Below are 18,617 nucleotides of genomic sequence, written 5' to 3'. Positions count from 1 at the left end.
AGAACGAGTCATCGTTTGGCCGCGTGACAGACAAAAGGTTAGAGAGAGACCAAGACAAAGCTGATGGAGTCTCAGAGGCGTTAAGTGTCTTGTCGGCCTGTCTTCTTCCTCCTGAACTCTCCGGATGCTGTATTACAGAATGCAAGACAGCCGCCGCTAGCTGCAGACAAAGGACTCGCATACATCCCTGACAGCGTATCAATTAAGGCAGAAAGTAGGTCGAGCTAAAAGTGTATATGCAGAGCCATTTATTATTGAACTATTACACAAACATGTTCATCTTTCTCTGGTCTTTTTCAGTATATGTTATCACATACTAAAAGAGTGGTGATGCACAACGCTGAGACAGAGACCTACATTACGTGGTGTTTTCTGTTGCCAATTACATGGAGGACCTCCAGGTGTTTTTGTACTTGAGCGGGACATACGCTGCCATTACTTTGCTTGTCTAACATCCCGGTGGAGGCATTGCATTTTCACATGCGTACGTATTAACCCCCCTAAATAGGCGCCCTTTGGAGGCTGCGGGCGAGGTTTGGAGATGGGGCTGTGCTGGTTTCACACAGCTAAGGCTCATCAATCTCCCAGTTCATTCGATTCACAAAGGGAGAAGGCGGGGTGGGGGAGGGAAGGAAGGGGGGGGGGGGGGGGGTCCTCTTTCTCTGGAGACAGCAGTCGATATACCACCGCTACCCGGATGAGAGCAATTCCATTAAGAGGGCCCGCCACCTTGGGCCTCAAAAGAGGGCTCATCAGAAGCCGACGGTGACGGGGGAGTGTTGCAGTCATCCATCGTCGGCGGTGAGGTGGCGTCACAGCGAACGCCGCCGCTGATCTCTCCACCTTCTCTCCTTCCTCCCGTCTCGTTCCTCAACGAGAGAAACGTCCCAGGCCTTCCTCATCCTGCTGAAGCTGCGTGGATGATTCGGATTGGCCTGAGAGCGGCCTTTCAGATATCGCTGTTTTAGATTTAAAGCGAGATTAAGATTAAAGTCGGTTCAAGGATTAGTAGGTAAAGGCAAAAATGTAAAAATGTAAATCGCTTTTGATAAAAAGCGTCAGCTAAATTACCTGTAATGGTAATAATAATAATAATTAATGTGATAAATGACTCAGGGTGTGTGTTAGTTTCCAGGGTCAAAAAGTATATCAATAATATAAGTTGGATACTAGAGTTTCACCTTTGACACAAGAGCTTAAACAGCATTTTTTCCCCACGAAGAACATCTGCAGGTTTTTGTTCTACAACGGAATCATGGGAAAGGCTTTATTTCCCCAGCGCCATCCAAAGTTATCAAAAACGCCTGGATATAATAACAGCGGCATCTCCGCCTGTTTAAATCTCAGTTGGCACTGCAGGGACCGAAAGATGCATCATAAAAATAATGCTTCAGCAGATTTTTGCCGTTGATGACACAAGAAGCAACGCTTTCTGTCCAGGCTGCAACTCTGGAACTTCAACTGTCCGGCGTCTGCTCCCAACTCCTCCACCTGCTTCCTATAGTGATTGACGGGCTCACGATCGATCCTGTCCAATGAGTGGAGACACGATGATTGATAGACGGGGCCTTAATCCAAAGGATATTTAATAATGATTGGTATAATTAGTTGAGTGCTGTCAGGGATTTAGCAGGGATGAGCGCCTCGTCTATTGGGTTGAGATTTGTTCGTCTACAGGTGGTCAGAGGCCAAACTGCAGTGAAACTGTCTCAGGTAATCGCTTTGTCGTATCTTCTCTGTCGGTTTCCGGTTTTGGCCTAAAAACAAACCGAGGGGGGATTTTGAACCTGTCCTGTGCAGTATTGGCTTATTTCTTTTATAGTGGAGGTAGAATAGATTTGTTGGTTGAACTTTGAATGTACAACTTTCAAAGACTGATTTTAAAGGTTTAGGATGTAAAATACATTCATTGTTTGTGAATATGGGTGAAACAAAACCGTACTGAAGATTTATATCAAATGTATTTCCATTGAATGGATGATTCATCGTAGGTTGTTAAGCTAAAAGCCTTTTACATGTCCTCCTCGTGTCGCCATGGTTCTCTGTTAGTCACAGAAAGGGGAGGACAGAAGGAGTCACTCTAATTATCCAACGCTCCCTGCAAGTTATGTTAATGGATGCTTCCGTCTTAAGTAGGCTATCTATATGCAAAGTCTCCTCTGATGAATTTCTTCATTATTTGTTGTTAATGTATTACTGTATTGCCATGATGAAGAATGGAGAAGCCTGTGTGTTCTACACCAGATTGGCTCTTGACAGCGGGAGGATCGGAGAGTTGGCTGGACGGTGCTTTGGACTCTGATGCACATGTGATGCAGTATTTTGGGCCACATGGTTATTATATGTAATTGAACTGTTTCTACCAGTAATCACAGGAATTTGCAACCGTGATGTCATTTCTGAAGTTATAACTGCTTTTTTATGTTGTGGTTAAAACTACACTACAGTCATTTCAACGTTATGTTACATTAAAGCCAGTAAATACTTTTAAAAAATTGTAAAAGCAAAAAAAATATTTCTCACTTTATCATTATAAATAAAGTAAGTCACGAATATTTAAGATATTTACAGTCAAAGGAATCTAATACAAATCAAGATGGTATGAATCTGATGTCAGCATTTGTGAACATGGGTGTAAGTGTGGTGCCGTCTGGCGTCACCTGGGCTGCTGCACAGGGAGCGACTCCTCAATGAGGTAATAGACTGAGCTCCTTTAACAATGGCTATTTCCGTGCAATTGTATTTTATAAGGATAATTGAACACTTCATGGCTCACGGTGTTCTCCAGATTCATTTTCATGCATTAGTTTCCATCCGAGCCGAGAAATTAAATATTCCCAGTGTTATACTCAGAAGAAATGTACTTACAAATTTCAGATCACGAGAAAAGAAATTCTTACTGATATTGCTGCGACTAAAACATACGAATTTAAGTGCTCACTTAAATTATTTTAACATGACTTGGAATGGCTATTTAGTGCTAATTATTGGACACGACTTGTTGATTTGCAAAAATGGGACACAATCTCTAGAGCTGCCTTATAGTGTTACGGGTTTTCACTTCTGTTGTCAAACTGGGGAAACTGGTACAACTGTTTGCCGTATATCCCGTCCTTCTTAAACCCAGCAGCAGCAGCAAATGTCTCATTTGAAAAACAGCTCCCAGACAGAAATCCAATAAACTACTTTAACGCAAAATAATTACAAACTTTATATTCAAAGTCTGTCCGCATCTCTCAGAAACCTCGGTCCTTTGACTCAACGGAAGCTCTCCGCGTCTTCGATGTGGACATTTCATTGGTCCTCCACTACTCCCCAACACTTATCCGGCCTTTCACCTTGAGGTTGCCCTCTGAGGTCGGCCCATTTCCCCTGAAACCGGAGCTGGATTGTGGTGAGCCGGGGCACCACTAAGCCTCCGCTCTCAGGAACACTGACCTCAATCAAGGGGAGAACTTGATCCACTGGCCGTGCACTCTGTAGCCCACTGGATGGACGTGTGGCTGAGAAGGCCACGAAAAACCAAAGAAACAGGAACACAAAACCCATTGAGTGATCACGCTACCATCAACCTTTTCTGCAAAATTGGTAACGGTATTTTGAAAAGCGGATTTCCATGATTGTTAAGGACTGACTGCTGTGCATGGGTGAAATTAAATCAGAAGCTTTTGAAACGGCTCCGCGTGAGTGAAGGTCGCCGAATACGCTCAGTGCATGAAGCGCCATGTCGCCCCCCCCCCCCCCCCCCAATTGAGTAGGGGAATCATGAAGACCGCTGACGCCGGAGTTATCCTTAAAGGCTTTTTCCACTACAGCAGCGAGATGCAGGGAGGTGGCGATTGGTGACACACTTATCTCGTTCAAGCTTCCGATTACAGTCGTAATGTTTCCCCTCTCCATTAAGCGTATTTGATTTCCCGCTGAGGGGGCGGCTGGCGGGGAGGAGATATGACGGCAGCGCCGAGGCCAAGGGGGCAGCTCTCGCAAGCATCACTCCCACTGATGTGCTTGGGAGCGGACGAAAAGTGGCAATGCTTATGCAATTAGAGCTGAGACTTTGTCAGACCTCATTTCTGAGAGAGCTTTGAGCCGCAGCCCTCGGTATTATTAATTCACTGCCTTGGCAAACTCTGTGGAGATATAGAAGGATTATACAACAGTGGATGACATGCTTAGGGGACCTTGGAAGTGCCTTTGCGCTAATTACAAGAATACATTTTCCTATCATAAGGGAATTATCCCAAAGGTTGAGGTGCGGTTATAATAGTGTAACCACGATGATGAAGGTGACCTAACTGTATAAAAACTGTTTCAACTAAAACCAGAATGTTTTGTTATCTGTGTGTTTTGAAGATTCTCTCTCTGCTTTGTCTTCCTACAACGAATGAAACGTCGCTCTCTGGCCGTCCGTGGTTTGTGTCGCAGCGTTGGTTTTATGTTGTAGTTCCCGGCCTCCCGTGTCCCTGGGTTAACTTCACTTCCTCCCCTGTGGGTTTTTTCCCCCTTTGTGATTGTCTGTCGTGTCCCTGATTTTTCTCTCCTGCGTCCAATCACTTGCACTTCCCCAGTGTATTTAAACCATGTGTGTCCCCCGTCTGCTTTGCCTGCTCTTGATTTACCTCGACGGTTTTCTTTGCCTTCTTCCTGCCTCCTTCCAGGCATACTTTGTAATTATTCCAAAAAAAAATGTTGGAAACCTTGGTTTGCATCCTGAGTCCTGTTTCCGCTGCAAAACCCTGAACATTTGAAGAGTCCATTAGGTTTGCGACACAACGAAAGGTGGGAAACGAATAGGGTGTCAATCCTTTACTTATAGCTACCATTGTCAGCATTAATACGAGCCTGCTCTTGGCTATCAGTCACACATGCCAAGAACACTGTGGCAAATATACCGCCGTTCTCCTGTTGAAGGGGAAGTTTGTGACTAATTTATGATTGATCCTTACATACCTCAAGCAACAAGTTTGTTTCTGAGTTGATGAATGTTGTCCAGAAAGGGGGAAAGGGAGAAATTGATTTGATGTCAGATGGGATTAAGTAGCGCCTGACCCTTCAATTAGCTTTATTCCACATGTCATTTTACATCAGCGAGGCCTAAGGAACTTGTGCCAACATCGATGGAGGAAAAATGCAGGCGGCAGAAAGAGTCAAAAAGGGAGGAAGAAGCGGTGAGAAAGAGGAAGGAGGAGAGACTGATGAGAGAGCTGAAAGCGACAGACACATATGGAGGAGGCAAGGCAGGAAGAGAAAGGACCAGTGATAGATGGGGACACAAGAATGGGAGTTGAAATTGACAAAGAGAAGACAGTGAGAAATTGATGGGTATAAATGAATAATTGATTGGTGTATGCGGCCTGTTTTGCTGTCTTTGGTTGGCCATTAAGGGGCTGTAGCTTCAAGCTGGTAACTCAGTTGCTGCTTGTCAGTTTGGTAAAACGATGCCTGGAGGCGGAATAATGATGCATAGTCACTGAGATGCGCCTCCTATGTTAAGGCTACAGTTTGTTTTCCTATTTGACATACATTACGCTATGTAGAAAAGATATTTGACAAGATCATTTTCCCTCTTGTTACTGTCTGCGCAGAGATCCCATTCTAATGCGACAAAAAGAAATAATAGTTAAGGGAAGGAATCCACTAGTCTTCATTAGGTGCAATTATCTTTAAAATGCATTTCTTACAGTGTAGAAAGGGATTTATTCACTGCAACCAGCAAGTAGAAAATGACTTGAAATGACTACAACCACTAATATATGACATGAAGATTGTATTACAATGCAAGAGAATTTGTGGAGCTGCATGAAACAACGACTGAACGTGGTAATAATCGTGTATATGTGAGGCAAGGAACAGGAGTATCTCTGTACATCTCGTACACACACACAAACACACCAATAGCTATGATGATTTTTTTTCAGGTTCAGGAATCAGGAAACATTTAGGTTGTGGAACCTATCCAGGAACCTTTCCAGATAAAATACAGAGTTGAAGTGAAAGCCAACAGTTTGAGCCTTAGCCATGCATTCATTTCATATGAATCGCAAACTAGTCGACAAGAAGAGGAGACCAGCACTTTGAACAGGTGTGCGTGGGCCCTAGTGGTGCACAGAGCGTGGGGGGCTGGAAGACTAACCAAGTGTCCAGCTCCATGGGGACTTTGAAGAGGCGGATTTGGTCCCGACCAGTGGACTTCAACAGGTGTGCTTTGGCTCACTGGCATGGATTTGAATGTTCTACAACAGCTCTGTGGGTGTAGACCAGCAGCGGTCTAGGAAATAAGAGACAGGCTGCTGCCACGTTCACACATTTTTTAACACAGTGCAAGTGGCTCCCGGTTTCTTTTTATTTTTTATTCGTGCACACGCATGAGGAGGCACTTGCCATTTTCATGACACGTCATTCTGTTGGCCCAAAGGTGGCGCTATAACCTTAGCAGGCAATTTGCTTTGCTATGTTGATTTGCAGGTGTGAGCTGAAAGTGGGTCCCATATGAGGACGAGGTATGAGGTAATAATTGGCCCATTGGGGGTAAACAAGTCGGGCCCATAAGCAATCCCCTTCTGCCACAATTAGACCTTCTTTCTGGGTCCAACTCCTTGAGTCCGTCTGTCAGTCAACATAGAAAGACAGAGCTGAAGCCATAAGACCAGTGGGCCGATGGACCCCCATCTGGTGCAGCCCACAGAAGGTTTCATGAGGTCCTTAAAAAAAACTTTGGTGCAATAACTTCCCAGTCGCAATCAGGAAATAACTGCCGTAGGTCACAAGATCTTAGAGAGACAAAGAGTCCACCCAACAAAGGGGACATTTCTCCTCATCTCTATGTATGAGATATAGCTTGTCAGTGATTCCCAGCAAAATGTGTTCTCATTAACCTATATAAAACATGAGAGAAGTTATCGCACAGTTCTTAAACGGGGCAACGGCCACAGCGTCCTCCACAGTTCCTTATCTCGCCCACTGATTCACAGCTTTTAATGGGCTTTTAAGATAGATTAAAAACCTGGTGGCCCCACTGTCAAAGTAGCCCACAACTTCAGAGAATCACATTTGTGAGATTGCCAATAAAACCAGGGAACCTCTGAGGAATACAAATGACTTTGATGAATCTACATCAAATTGGCAACTCCTGCTTCAAAGTGTGATATGTATCTGAAATGCAGCACTGCAGTGTTCTTATTTTGTTTTCTTTAATGTCCTAACTTATCCAGCCTCATATCTTAACCAACATTAATAATTTGCTTGTTGCTTTGTGTAAAAGTTAATTGTTGAATTGGCCTAATACACTAATTATTTAAAAAACGTGATCTTAAATTTTCTCTCTTTAAAATACATCGCATTATAAGGGAACACATTGAAAATGGATATTCAAGACAACAGTGGCCGCCTATTTTGGAAAGATAGCTTAAGATAGTGGAAGGGAACTGCTATTCCTATTACGTGCCTCCACTGGAAATTCATCTTTCTCCACATGACAGTATTTCCTCGGCGTGAATGCAAGTGCAGCCTACGATATGATTTCACACCTATCTCCACAACGTGTCCTTGTTGGAGCGGAAAAAAGGATTTTCAGTCAAAAACGGAGTTCCGTATGGGGGCAGAGGGAGCTGAGTGTACCCCCGCTCTGAGGGAACATGAGGAAACTGTTCTCTGCCTGAACTCCGGCTCAGCTCCGATCCTTCACAGCGTCCGGCTTCCCAGTGGTCAGACGGGTGAAAGTGATTGCCCTGCTTGCACTATATGAGCAACAGTCGCTTTAGGATTTACTTTGCAGTAAGGAGCATCAACCCACTCCGCCCCCGAGTCCAAATTGATTATAAAACTGCATTCTGCTGACACTGAACCATCTGTGCGTTGGAATATGTGAGTGCGTAAGAGAGAGAGAGATGCAGTGTGAGAGAGCTGGAAGCAGCATGAGAATTGCATTGCCAGAAAGGCATGAAGCCATTGTTTAATTTTAAACTATATTAGGTGTCAAATAATATATTCGGAAGAATATTGTTCATGGATTTAGTCGATCAAATGGTCTGGTATTACTAACAAAAGGACCTCATCTTATCCTGGAAAGCTTGTCAATGTAAAGGGGCTCATGTGATGCCTGCTGACCAGTAAAACCAATGCAATTAAATTTATTTAAAAAAAATGTAGCAGCATGTTTTTTTGTGATGAAATGTTACGACACATGAATGCATTTTTCTTCAAGCTGAGACGACTCGGAGAAAACAGGGTTGAAAATTAGCACAATGAGCATGTGAGTCACACAAATATCCGATTCTTCTTCTCAAATTTTTTTTAAAATGTTGGTATGACCTTTACAAGACACCACATCAGCTCAAAGCTTGGGGGGAGTTCCTTGTTACCATGCATCAATAAATCTATTGCAACAGGACTAACGTGCACCATGGAGCTCTGCCTCAGCTTGAGCTATGGCTTCGCTAATCCAGCAGTCACTTGCTGCAGGAAGATAACATGTTTCTCATTCAGTTCCTGTACTTTCTGAGGCTGCGGCTCAGAGCGAGGCGCCTTCCAATCGGAAGATCAGTACTTCAATCCTCGGCTCCTCTAGTCCGCATGTCAAAGTGTCCTTGGGCGAGACACTAAACCCAAATAGCTCCCGAAGGGTGTGGGAATGTTCGTAAATCTGAATTAGTGGAGAGTCCTGATGTGCAGGGGGCACCTCTGCCATCAGTGTATGAACGTGTGTGTGTGTGTGTGTGTGAGAATGTTCACATGTGGGGACCAGCTGTCTGAACACTAGGAAGGTGGAATAGAAATTCGGGTCCATTACTTTTCCAGCTATGAAGTGTATGGCTCCAGAAATGAAGATTTTGACTCTATTTTTTAATGTACAGTACTGAATGAGAAAACGTGTCCAGACTCTGTACTGTAGATACAAGCCCATTTTTCAGAATAAATTCAAAGTTTTCAAACATGCAAAATACTTAAATAAATAAGCATATATAACAATACATCTTAACAGACACGCACATTACGTGTTTTACTAGACATTTGGAGGGGTGAGTATTCTTCCTCCAAATCGTGTCAATAGTTTTTTCCTGAGTGCACATTTCACAGTGAATTACTCTGTTTCCATTTTACCCGGCCTGGTTGTATCCACCACCTGCCACTTCCATCCCCTCGCCCGAGGGTGAATCCTGGTCTGTTACTCCCCTCATAATGATTTGGTTTGAGCTTCCACTGTACCGTAATTCATATTTTCAAATGACAAAAAAAGGAAGAAAATGATATTCATAATTTTGCATCTCTTCGTTTTTCCCCTTATCAGATCCATTATTTGTTTGTCTTCTCCAGTTTGTATTTCTTTGTCATTCAATGGAAAATCTTCTTCAGTTAGTAAAGGCAGGGACGGTGAAATATAACTCATATAAACCAAATGTTACAAACAAAGAATGCAAAGTGGGAATGCAGAAGGGAGCGAGACAGGAGGTGGGGAGAGGAGGGGTGTCTGTTGAGAAGGTCACACTGTAATAGATGTCTCCTTGCATTTAGGCCTCGTTCCGCACAAATGCCGCAGACCTGAATATCATAGCTCAACAATTTAACAATCTGACAGGGAGCCATGTTTCAAAACAGCCTTGGGTGAGCTTTGAGAGAGAAAGAGCCGGTCTTCACCTATTAGAGGCGACGTCTGAAGCAAATTGGCCTAAAAATAACAGAGATCAATGTATCCAGAGAGTCTGGTGTTTGAGCAGGCACAGAATGCATTAGGTTGAAAAAGGAACAACATCAGTCGCTTTCAATAGATTTAATACGCAGCCTACGCAGGTGGTTCAAAGCGCCATGAAGAGGACATGGCAGCGTTCCTTTTGCGTGTCCACTGATGGTTATTACTGTAGGAATTAGCAGCGCAATGGTGCTGCCTTACACAACAACATAGAGAAAACGGCAATCTTTGCATAGTTGTGTATGAGATTTGTCTTAACCAGGAAATGAACAAGACATTTCAAATCCTACTACTCCTACTACTGAAGGTTTTACCAGATCAAATGTAACTTTCAAAATATTCCAAACTATTTGCCTGGGTCCAACATACAATCCAAATCAGTTCAATTGAGCCAACCGAACCTTCGCCCTGGCACTCAAATCTACCTGCATTTTCCATTGGCTTGAGTAAATCACCACACAGGTTTGTAAATGTCAACTTTTTGTAATAATAAATAAGACGGAATCCACAAAAGGGCTTTGATGAACATCAGATTATTCCCCAGATCAGTCAGATATTTCCTTTTTGAGGTTGAAGGATTTAAAAAGTCTGTTTTCTCGCCGTAACCTTTCCATAACTGAAAAGACAACTGTGGTTTATTTCCTTGCCAAGGATAAGGGATGGTTGAAGATCCTGTGTGTGTTTGAGAGTTTGAATATGAGGTTGCCCAGTTTTAGACTTTGCCTGGACCTCCCATGGAACAAACACACCGCACCAGGAAACTTCCACTAAAGCGAAATAAGTTCTCTGTGGAGAAAGCAAAGGTACAAACTCCAGAGCCAACATTGGGGTTCCAGAACCACATGCACCCTTAAGCTGGAACTGCTTCAGTGGAAGAGAGTGGGAGTACTGGTCGGCTTCCAGTTGCAGCGCTTCCTTGGCAGTAGAGAAAAGCAATTAAAACCATCATTGCACACATTTTTCATGAAACTTTAGTAATTTTCAGTTAAGGACTTTCTGCTGATGTCAAGCGTGTTTGTTTCAACCTTTTACTATTTTAAATTCTAATGGCCATATAATATATTTACTGCCTTTATACCCAAGCAGTAGGTCAGCATTACAACATTTCACATTTTTGAAAGGACATGCCGACGGTGCTGGAAACCTCCACTAGATCCTCCAAGCCGAGGTGGTGTACAGTATACTGTACTCTTTATTGCTATAAATGTTGTCCTACTGGAATTGCATAGAGGAGGAAGGAGGCTTTATCGAAGAAAGGGGGACTCAGAAAGGCTGTCTAATCCACTTAAGTCTCATTTTCTGTCTCGGTAATTACACCTGAGATTGGGGGAGCCAAGAACACCTCCGTTCACAAACACTGTACAGGCCCCCTTATACAGACACACACAGTACACATGTATAGATACACAGGGTGTGCACAAACACACAGACATGCACTTAAATAGACTTTTTTGCTTCCAGGCTTTTTGTCTCTCCCCTCCCGCTCCACTTTCCCATTTCCTCCGAGCGGCTCTGTTTCTATTAGGTGTGACATTCCATTCTGCTTTTTTAATCACCTTCTTTCTGCCTCGTCCTTCTGGAACCAAATAACTCCATAGATGATGGTCATAAAACCCATACATTGCCTGTCAGGAACTGTGTAGGGGTCCAAATACAAATTCATGGTCTCTGGGTTCACAAGTCACCTGCTGCATCTTTTGCCTTGTGTCTTCCTCTCAGCGGCACAGCTTTTAAAGTGTGTGTGTTTTTTTTCTAATGCACAAAATGCAGATTAATTGATACCGTTAGAATGAGTAATTCAATTTAGTGAGTTGACTGGAGACACTCTGTGATTTATTGCTGCAGTTGTACCCTTGAACTGTTTTCAAGGTATAACAATGCATCAAAAACAAAATTAATTTGAATTTTATCCACATTTCCATGTGGATAAAATGAAAATAGCACGAAAACATTCTGTGCACAATAAGGATCGAGTGATCAACTAGGTGAAAGACAAAAAGTAGGTATTTTTAAAAGGATTAAAAGGAAGGAGAAAAAATGAGACCCTCACGCACAACAAGTATTTGCTGACTGTTGAGAATATGTCCCATTCATTCATCATTCGTTGCTGCAGGCCTTGGCCTCTCAACCTGGGCCTCGTGAATGTCTACATATAACATGACAGGCCCCTCCTGCTTTGATAGGCTGCGCTCGTAGATGCAGAAGGACAAATATAGATGGTTTTTACAGTGCAACACATCACTGGTGGTGCGACAGCAAGCCAAACGTATGCATCTAAAGTCTCAATCTCATGGCGCCTCCACCAGTAACACCCACAGGCGGCCGCCACAGATGGCCGTGCGAGCGCTGCCATGTTCTGCCGGCTGAAATCACTCTTATCGCGCTCGGGAGAATGTCTTTGGCTGTCCTTGGAGGAGAGCAGTCAGGGATGGAGGGAGTCAGGCAGAGGGTGGAGTCGGAGGAGGGTGGTGGGAGGGGGAGGGGCTGGGCTTCAGGGACCGTAGGCATTTGTATTCCTCTCTCATCTGTGACGGGGTGAAAAAGGTGGGGAGACACGGTAGCCGAGCATAGCGGGGGGGCTTTGGCCGGGACCGTGGCAGAGGTTCAGGAATCAAAGATGCAATGTTACGCGATCTTACCGTCACTCCTTGCTGCTTGGCCTCTGAGGGCGGGGATGGAGTTACTGGAATAAACAATTGGATGTCAGAATCAAACCGAAGGTGCATTGAAAGTGAGGAGCAGGAAACTCACACTGGACAGCCTGAGCCTTCTCAGATTGCTTCGCAAAGTAGATATTTTTAGATTAACGGAGGACTGAATATCTGCCAAATGTTGGAATTTTATACCTCAGTTGTTTTGGCACGATGTTAAGCACATCTCTCTGCTGTTCTAGCTGTAACGCTGCCCGTTGAAGCTGAAAAACAAAAATAATCAATACAAAGCAGCACATTAGTTCAACATTGTATGCTTGTATGACCTACTTTCAGCTTTTCAAGCTTTCCCTCTTTATTAATTCCAGGGTCTGTAACAGTGTAAGCATAAATGTTTAAGTTTGTCATTTCCCTCTGGATTATTGTCAGGTAATGTGATCAGTGTAAATAATCTACTGTATTCTGACCTTAACTAGACCTCACAGACTTTTGCTCCAAACGTAAACATGTACTCTTCATTCCCTTCAATGGTCAATAATTCAGCCCTATGTTCAGTTCTTTGTGGCACCCCACTTAGCCGATGATCTCAACCAGAATGACTTAAAAATCAATACGCTAATAGACACCCACCTTACTTAATCAGGTCCATCAAATTGGCTGTTTGACCCAAAACAACTCTCGCTTTATTCAGTTGCCTGCTGCAGAAACACAACGTTTATCTGTGAGTGATGAACGTGCGTTTGGCCTAAATTGAGACGTGGACGGTGTAAATAATCTCAAAGCTACACTATTGATCTGGCTGGAGAGCTAAGTGGCTCAAAAAGCCTCTGTGACATCATTTTACCATTAGTAAACACAATGGCTTTTGTGCATTTTGTGCACAGTGTGCATTTTTTTTATTATACAAGTTCATGATCTCATGCAGTGGCAGAGATGCAATTATACACACACACACACACATGTACACAGTAAAATCGCCAGTGTTAATACAACACTTAAAGAGTCAATTTTAACACTACCTCAGTGAACATATGGTCCCTATCTACAGAGTGTTAAATGTACACTGAACACAGAGTTAAATTTCCAGAGTCAATTTTACTCTGGTAAGAGTTAAAATTTTACACTAGGTGCAGTGTAGTGTAATAATATTAACTCTAAGAAGTGTCAATCAAGTTTTACACTGTGTAAGAAGTAACACCCATAGTGTTATTCACATGTAACACTAAAGAGTTATAAAAGAAATAACCTTTCCAGTGTTAAACCTACTTTACACTATGTTGATTATGAAATCACTCCAAAGAGTGTTGATTTTTAACCAACTCCTACCAGTGTTGCATATCTATGCAGGGGGAAAAACACACAGACAATTGTATCCATACTGCAATACATATTTATTCCAAGTAAACATGAAATATTGGCATCAAAAGTAAACCTAAAACATGTAAAGCTCACATCTTATCACAGTGGCAAAGATCTTGGTTGGTGCTGGATGACAGGAATGTTTTGATCAACATGATGGTATCTGCAAAGACAGCAAACTGAAATCAACATTATGATCTACAACCCCATACAAGCTGACAACCTGAAAATACCCTATTTCAGCTTTAAAAATTACAAACACAACTACATTTTCGGTCAAGTACATCAACTTATTACTTACCACCAGAGCACCACAGTACATTAAAGAACAATCTGAAAGAAAAAAGGAAAATATACATATTAAGTAACTACATAACTACGTAGACCCCTCCGCCGTAGCCTGACGTGCACCTCCGAAAAAATCAAACTGCGAGTCGAGTTGACGTGGATCGCAAGTGCTGTGATTGGTCCGCTCAGAACGTAATTTGCGGCAGTTGCTGACATTTGAAAGTATCGAAAGTGCACTTGCTCGTCCAGGTCCCTCAGTGGGTGAACCAGTGTTGTAAATTCACGTCTTCTCCGTAGCCTGCGCTTCAATATGAGCTTCGGCTCACCAAGGATTCGGCACCCGCAGAAACACACAGCCACACCCGCCGCCGCCGTAACGTGGAAGCATAAATTAAGCAGCAGCTACAGCCATAGACATAAAGAATAGACATCGACCGCTGCTGCCTAGTGGTGCTGACGAGCCGCGGGGCCGCCAACTTGGACCGGTCACCCGCTCCACTCAGTGCCAGCTGGCGCAACGAAGTGTCAGCGCGTCACTCGCTGAATACAAAAGCGGATGTTCACGGGATTTTGTAGGCATGACACCGAAAACATGATTCGGCGTATTTTAATATTCATAGTAGGCGTAACAGTAATAATATTCTGGTATATAATATAATAATACATATTTGTTTGCGCCTCAGCAGCCAGTGCAGCGTCTACTCTTTATATGTCTATGGCTACAGCAGCAGCTAACGGGAACCGAGCCTCTCGGAGCCGCGGCTCCGTTCACGTTAACTGGGTCGACTCGGTGCATTCCGCCGTCTGCCGGTGAACTAGCGGGTCCTATGAGCACGTCCGCATGTCCGCGACATGTCCCGCTATGCTCGACCAAATTGTGACGCTAAAGCGATTTGCTCCGGCTCAAATAGAAATAATAAATATGACTGCTTCAACGAATTTTTGTCGTCATTTTACTGAAATAAATGTGCAAGCATGACACATAACACACCACGACAGCTCGTCCTCGCTGACATTAACGTTACCTCGTGTCGTTTTTGTTCAGTTTGGTGTTGGTGGTCAGACATGTGGCTGCTACATTTAAGCTAACCGCCGACCCGATATCACGTTAGCCATTTGAAATTCGGTATTTGAAGACACGAACCCAACATTGACTAGTGTGGTGAATGAATACGTCCCTTTATTCTTATACAGATTCTACTGGAATGAAGAAAAACAACGGGAATAGTTTATAGTAGAAAGACTTACCACAGTATTTCGATGCGAGGAAGATGGCGATGCCAGAATCCACATTCTCAGTTTGACCGGGAAAGTTGGTGGGCGGGGCTCTCCAGAGTATTCTTTGTGATACTCTGGAAGGCATCTTGCTCTAATCAGTGTTGAATCAGGGCCTGAGAGAGTCAATAACACTGACAGAGTAAAACCTCTGTTAACTCCGATTATTTTCACCAACACTGGAAGTTTTCTGGTTCAATTTTACTCTGTCCATTGTTGGAAGAACTCCGGAAGAATTAAAATAGTTTGACACTGCCTTTTTGACACTGGCAAATTTACTGTGTATATACAGAGTCTACTCTGCCGAATATGAGTTATTACAGTAGTTTAGGGGCAATTGTGAAGTGATGAAATAAGATTTTTTTTTAAGTACACAGTATGGATGTAATCATATTAGTCAATCAACAAGTCAACGGATGAATATTTCACAGTTTATTAATTGTTTGAACGATTTATTGTCTCGGAAGTTGTAGGTGACATTTCTATGGATAACGATATCTGATAACTGAACCCATAATGTTTTGGATGATGCCTCAGTTTATTTAGGCCAAATATAAGATGAGAAATAGATTTTCCTTTTATTTTGAAACTGTGGTCTTTTTCGGAAGAATCAACTCACCTCCTGACTTGTTAATATTTAAGATAGAGTTACAGGTGTCTCATTAGGTAGTTTGATTGTTAATTGAATTGTCATAACTAATGTCAATAGACTAAACTGTTGGACAAAATTCCACAAGCCACTTCAAACAGTGTAAATAAGCTTTACATTTATATTACTTACTTTTGTTGTAAAACGTGTGTTGGCGCCTCATCTGAAGATGATTCAAATCTTGTGCCAGCGCCAGAGCAAGACTGTAGCATGTTTTTTTTTGCTGGTACCGTGTCTACCACCGTTTTAGTTTGTTATATGAACATATTAATATTAACTGAGCTGAGGCGGATAGGACTGTTATTGGTTCGGCAGGTAAATCAAAAGAAAGACAAGAAGACAGGAGATCACCAAAGTCATTACTATGCATCCTGACAGGAACAATAATGCACAAAATGTCATGGTAATTCATCCAGAAGGTAAAGGGATATGATACCAACAACCATAGATACACACACACACACACCACACCATTGAAATGCAGCAGACGATCATGGTAAAGAATGCTGCAGATCTTTTCTAGGCAGGAGTGAAGTGCCGAACGTAGACGGGCGTCAGCGAAAAGGTCACTGACTGGAGTCACGTGTCAAAGTGGCCTTTAACGCGCCGCTGGCACTTTACCTGTTCACTCATCTTTGATGGGAGTGCCAGCTGAATCATTATAATGTAAACCCACTGGGAATTTATATGAGTCAGATAATATTCTTTGTGAGTTTTTTTTTGTTCTTCCTTTATATTTCTTAATTTGCTCTTACCACTGAATCACTGCCTGCTGTCAATCTTCACTCATGCATTATGAGGTCTATGTCAATCTGCTCCTCTCCTTCACACTATTACCGTGTTAAACGAAACATTTCTGTACACGTTCTGTTCTAGAAATACCTTCCTCCCTTAATCCTCAGTTAAATTTAACTGAGGAGGTCCAACAATCCCGTTTGTACTCTTGTACAAACTCGAGGATCGTTGTGTGTGTGTGCATCAAGATTAACACATTAAGTCAGCAATGTAGCTCAACATCCCAAATGTTCTTCCTATACAGCACTTATTTTTTTCAAGATGGTATTTCTAAGTTTACCTGATGTTAAAAAGATTCTGTTGGGAAGTGGAAACAGTTTGTATAACAAAAGCAAACACTCACACACACAGTGATTTGAAGCAAAGGAAGCAATTGGGATTTTTCCCCACACGCTGCTTGCTGAAAAAAAAAAGAACAAATTTACCTGGAATTAAAAAGCAAATCTCTGTAAGGACATATTACCTGGAGAAAGAAACGGATGTAAATGTGACGTTTAAACCTCCTCCTTGCATTGCGATTGGATTGTTTTAGTTTGTTTGGGGTCTTAAGTGTTAAGGAAGCCCTCGAGCGCCGTGAAGTGATTGAGTGCGTGCAGGCGTGCATGTCTTTGTTTAGTCATTGTGGGGTTTTATGCGTCAATCAACTTCAGTTTATTTTGGGTGTCTGTGTGCGTGTTGCAATTGTTCACTTGATTTTGTGTGCATACTCCGTGTGCACGCTGATAAAAGTCAGTGGATCAGAACCCCCGGCAGCCTGTCTCCAGAAGCCCTGACCTCTGAATGCTTTCAGACAGACCAGGTCAGAAAGGTGAGTACAGACTGTAAGAAATACTGCAGCGAAAAAGCACGTTCACATTACAAGTCTGCATCCACACACATTGTTGTTGGGAGGAGGAGCTGGAGTAGGAGGGGTCGAGTCCGTCTGAGTCCTTTGCCTGGAGCCATTTTATTTAATGAATGCTCCAAAGAAAATGACTCTGCTGTGTATAATACTTTATGGTTGAACCCTTTGGTCATGGCAGCTCAATATAACTCACAATTTATCCTTTTATATGATTTGCTTCAATTAAATATATTGTGAGTGGACAGCTCCCGCGGGACTTGGTTTTATCACTGGGTGCTAATTATGCTCAGTCAGATGGGACATGCCGTGCATCCATCTGAGGGAATGATGAAAATGGAGCCCTGCATGGTAAAAGAATCGTCTGCAACGGCAAATGTATGGATCCGTCATCGATTTATGCAGTCCTGAACTATAGATTGTGATCTGGTCACATGTCTGTCTCCAGCATTAATAGCAGTATTAGCACTTCACCTTTTGAAAAGGAAAAAATGGCTATTGATTAATGAAAACAGAAGAAATTAGTTTTTTACCTCAACCATTTCCCTTTTCTACCATTAAATATATATATCACTCTTAAGACACTATGATATATTGTACCTTCAGTTCCAGTTTTCTTAATTTCTGCCACACTTTTAATTCAAGCCATAAAAGAAAGTGCAAAGGTCATGACCCGGTAGCATAGTGGACTACCTTGGTGCATATGGATATTTTTAGTACAGAAACTCTCATTTTCTTCCTCTCTCTCTCTCTTCGTTCTTCACAGAACTTTCTCTCTGGTGAAGATACAGACGCTTCTCTCAGGGGAGGAGCTGTCACAGCGATTGGTATCCTGAGGGAAGCAAAGAAAGGTGCACATCGCTCCTGGAACTCAATATCTGTCATGCCAAAGCTGGTCTGCACAAATGCAAAATAAGTCCCCTTTCACACTTACTGTAACACTGCTGGTATGGATGAACCAATGCCAAGTTACATTTGACAACACTTTGGATGCCAGGATCTAATACGATGCTGGTCTCAGTGCATCCATATCTGCTGGACAAAATACCTTCCTAATGTCCTCCTCCTGCGTTC

The 18,617-nt window shown here is 42.8% G+C and overlaps 1 long non-coding RNA gene across 1 annotated transcript; it reads right to left on the bottom strand.

Moving 5' to 3' along the window:
- Window positions 1-13,711: 13,711 nt before the first annotated feature.
- LOC144385330 (uncharacterized) lies at window positions 13,712-15,546 on the bottom strand. Its single transcript, XR_013451566.1, has 3 exons — window positions 14,310-15,546; window positions 13,997-14,028; window positions 13,712-13,858 (listed from the first exon to the last, which is right to left on the bottom strand). It is a non-coding gene; the product is annotated as an uncharacterized LOC144385330 (long non-coding RNA).
- Between the last annotated feature and the right edge of the window lie 3,071 nt (window positions 15,547-18,617).

This window comes from Gasterosteus aculeatus, chromosome 12 (genome assembly GCF_964276395.1).
Source record: "Gasterosteus aculeatus chromosome 12, fGasAcu3.hap1.1, whole genome shotgun sequence".
Lineage (NCBI taxonomy): Eukaryota > Metazoa > Chordata > Actinopteri > Perciformes > Gasterosteidae > Gasterosteus > Gasterosteus aculeatus.
The sequence above is the reverse complement of the archived record's forward strand: the minus strand, read 5'-3'. Positions and strand labels throughout refer to the sequence as shown.